Below are 3,423 nucleotides of genomic sequence, written 5' to 3' on the forward strand. Positions count from 1 at the left end.
TTCTAATTGCAGTTCATTCTCGCAAGTCAGTGAGAGAGGCATAATTTTTCTTGCCATTTTACAGAAGAAAAAACAGAAACTCAGAGAGGGTAAGAGATTTGTCCAAGGTCATGCAAATGGCAAACAGGGAGCTATCTTACTAAACCACCCCTTTCCATGTTATTTAATTACTTCTAATTACTGTGATTGGACTGCAAGGAGATCCAACCAGTCCATTCGGAAGGAGATCAGCCCTGGGATTTCTTTGGAAGGATTGATGCTAAAGCTGAAGCTCCAGTACTTTGGCCACCTCATGCGAAGAGTTGACTCATTGGAAAAGACTCTGATGCTGGGAGGGATTGGGGGCAGGAAGAGAAGAGGATGACAGAGGACGAGATGGCTGATTGGCATCACTGACTCGATGGACGTGAGTCTGGGTGAACTCTGGGAGTTTGTGATGGACAGGGAGGCCTGGCATGCTGCAATTCATGGGGTCGCAAGAGTCGGACACGACTGAGCGACTGAACTGAACTGAATTACTGTGATGCTATAATAATGATAATAAATAATAACAACAATATAAAAATACAGGGCACCTGAGACATGTGTAGGCTTGCTAACTAGAAGATGCATGCCCTAAGATTTATGTACTGCTGGATCCAGAAGAACTATTGGTAAGTCTCTACCCTCCACTGTCCACTCCCTCCACTATCATTTCCCTTGCTTTTTTTGGGGGTGGGTGGGGATGCAGACCATTTTTAAAGTTTTTATTGAATTTATTATGATATTCTTTCTGTTTTATGTTTTGGTTTCTTGGCCAGGAGGCATATGGGATCTTACCTCCCAGATCAGGGGTCAAACCTGAGTCTCTGGCTTTGGAAGGCAAAGTCCCAACAACTGGATCACCAGGGAAGTCCCTAGGATTTTAGGGGCATTTGTTTTTTTTTTTTGGTCACACCACATGGCTTGTGGAATCTTAGTTCTCCACCAGGGATGGAACCCAGGACCTTGGCATTGAGAGCTTGGAGTTCTAACCCCTGGACCACAGGGAATCCGCCCTCCCATCCCCTTATCAATCCCAATATTTTTAGTCCCTAGAATAATGAGATCCATTTCATGGGAATATCTAATTATGTTTTCCAACTTTAAAAGTGCCTGCTTGGTTCGATGCATGATACTGGATGCTTGGGGCTGGTGCACTGGGACGACCCAGAGGGATGGTGTGGGGAGGGAGGAGGGAGGAGGGTTCAGGATGGGGAACACATGTATACCTGTGGCGGATTCATTTTGATATTTGGCAAAACTAATACAGTTATGTAAAGTTTAAAAATAAAATTAAAAAAAAAGAAAAAAGAAAAAAAAATTAGGTACATGAAAAAAAAAAAAAAAAAAGTGCCTGCTTAAAAACAGAGAAACTGCACTGAAATTACCAGGTGCCCTAGAGCCCCGCTTGTTGTAGGAGCAGCATCAGCGTGCTCAGGAGGAGTGCAGGTTTCAGGGCTCACCCCACACCTCTGGAAGCAGAGCTCATGTTGAACCAGACCACCCGGCAATTTGTCCTCAGCCTGTAGCTCTGAGCCAGCTCCCTGGCAATGTCAGTCCCTCTGGTCTGTGAACTCTTCTGTGGCTGGGTCCTAGCGCTCGTGTCTTTTCTACCCCTCACGCTAGCACTCTCAGCCTTGAGTCTCAGTGCTGTGGTGGAGTAGATAATGCTGATTTCCATCCTATGACCTACACACCCTCCTGCCAGGGCCTTCCACCTGAGCAAAAGTGGGAACACAGGGGAGGCTTATTAAGTCCCTCCAGGCAGCAGCCTTGCTGAGAGGAACCTGGGGTTTACAGCTGCTAAAGGGAGTGCACTGTTTCACAGCGTGAGTCCCTCAGCCCGCCTGCACATGGTGGTGGAAATTCTACCTATGAAGCTGGTCCAGGTGTTTCTCTACACCCATGGCTGGAATAAGCTCCCACTCCAGTGGCTCTTACGTCATTCAGAACGATGGTTCTAAGTCCACATCAGGAGAATAAGGCATATATTATGGAAGGTTTCGTAGAATGTTCTCACCATACACACACAAAATGGTAATTATGTGAGGTGATATAAGTATTAACTAACCTTACTGTGGTAATCATTTCACAATATATACATGTATCAAGTCATCGCCTTAGACTTACACTGTTATATGTCAATTACATCTCAATAAAGGTGGAAAATTTTTAACGATTTAGGGATGGTTTATGTGTTGAATTTCTATCTGCACAATGACGCATGATCTTTCATTGCAATATGTTCCTTGGCTTTTATTTTTACTTCAGAAGCTAGATTAAGTTTTCATCATGTTATCTGAGAGATTTAGTCTCAGAAAAAGAGGTAATTAAAGTGATTATTAATATTTTTCTTTCCTATAAAATGTATATACATATAGTTACACATATACATTGTATAAGGCTGCACACATATTTGCAGTATCTCAATGTGTCTTCTCTTGAAACATTTAATCATATCATTTTAAAGATTACTTTTAAGCAATTTTTTCTCTTCTCAGTGCTATAATTGTTGTCCTCAAATAGTAGATCTAAATAGTACAAATTGCTTTTACCTTTATGAAAAAAATCATATTAAAAAGGAGAAAAGAAGGAAAGGAAAGAAATAAACATAGTATTGTATAAACACTTTAGAATCCATGACTACTATTAAAAGTTTCACCTCATTAAAGGACATTAAATTACGCTACAATTCAAATTGAAGTTTAAATGAGATCATTGAATAGCTTCTCTTTAATAATTTCTTCCCTTCTTACTAGTCCCATTCATGGTGAAATGTATTATTCACATTTCTGAGAAGTAAACTAAAGGATGGAACTAGCTCAAGATGATTACAAATGATGCTTCTATGAAGATGTCCTTGCCTGTCAAGTTTCAGGCTTACTGTTCAAGCACTTAGAACCCAAGGGGAGAAAGGACTGGGCTGTTCAGCCCCAGTTTCCAGCCTGAAGCCAGACTGTTCTGTGGATGCCCCGAGAACCTCTACAAAAGCCTGTAACTGGAGCTCAGGAGTACCTGCGATTTACCTCTCCCCACTGGGACTGAAATGCAAACTGTGTAAGCGGAGAACTAAGGTAGGTGGAGTGGGATGAAGATTATTTTACATGTCTTCCATTGTTTTCACCTTTCCTTTTGCTAAGTCGGCTGTCAGTAGTTAGTGGATGTTTTATTTTAACTCTTTCTTCATTAAAAAAAAAAAAAAAAATCCTACCTGTATAACACACCCATCTCAGGCTTCACCACTCAGTAAGGGCAGACTGAGTTTTAATACCCAAATCTTAATGGCTCCAAGCCCCTTACATACTTAACTGCCCACCCCAATCCACTCCACTCCAACCCTAGGGTAATTGGTCTTGTGGCTCATCACTACTGCTTTCTAAAATTCTACTCTGTATTTCACGG

General features: G+C 41.7%; 1 long non-coding RNA gene across 1 annotated transcript; it reads left to right on the forward strand.

Moving 5' to 3' along the window:
- The first annotated feature begins 260 nt into the window (after nt 1-260).
- Nucleotides 261-3,187, forward strand: LOC129621510 (uncharacterized). Its single transcript, XR_008699411.1, has 3 exons — nt 261-406; nt 571-653; nt 2,781-3,187. It is a non-coding gene; the product is annotated as an uncharacterized LOC129621510 (long non-coding RNA).
- Nucleotides 3,188-3,423: the final 236 nt, after the last annotated feature.

Source organism: Bubalus kerabau, chromosome 10 (assembly GCF_029407905.1).
Source record: "Bubalus kerabau isolate K-KA32 ecotype Philippines breed swamp buffalo chromosome 10, PCC_UOA_SB_1v2, whole genome shotgun sequence".
Lineage (NCBI taxonomy): Eukaryota > Metazoa > Chordata > Mammalia > Artiodactyla > Bovidae > Bubalus > Bubalus kerabau.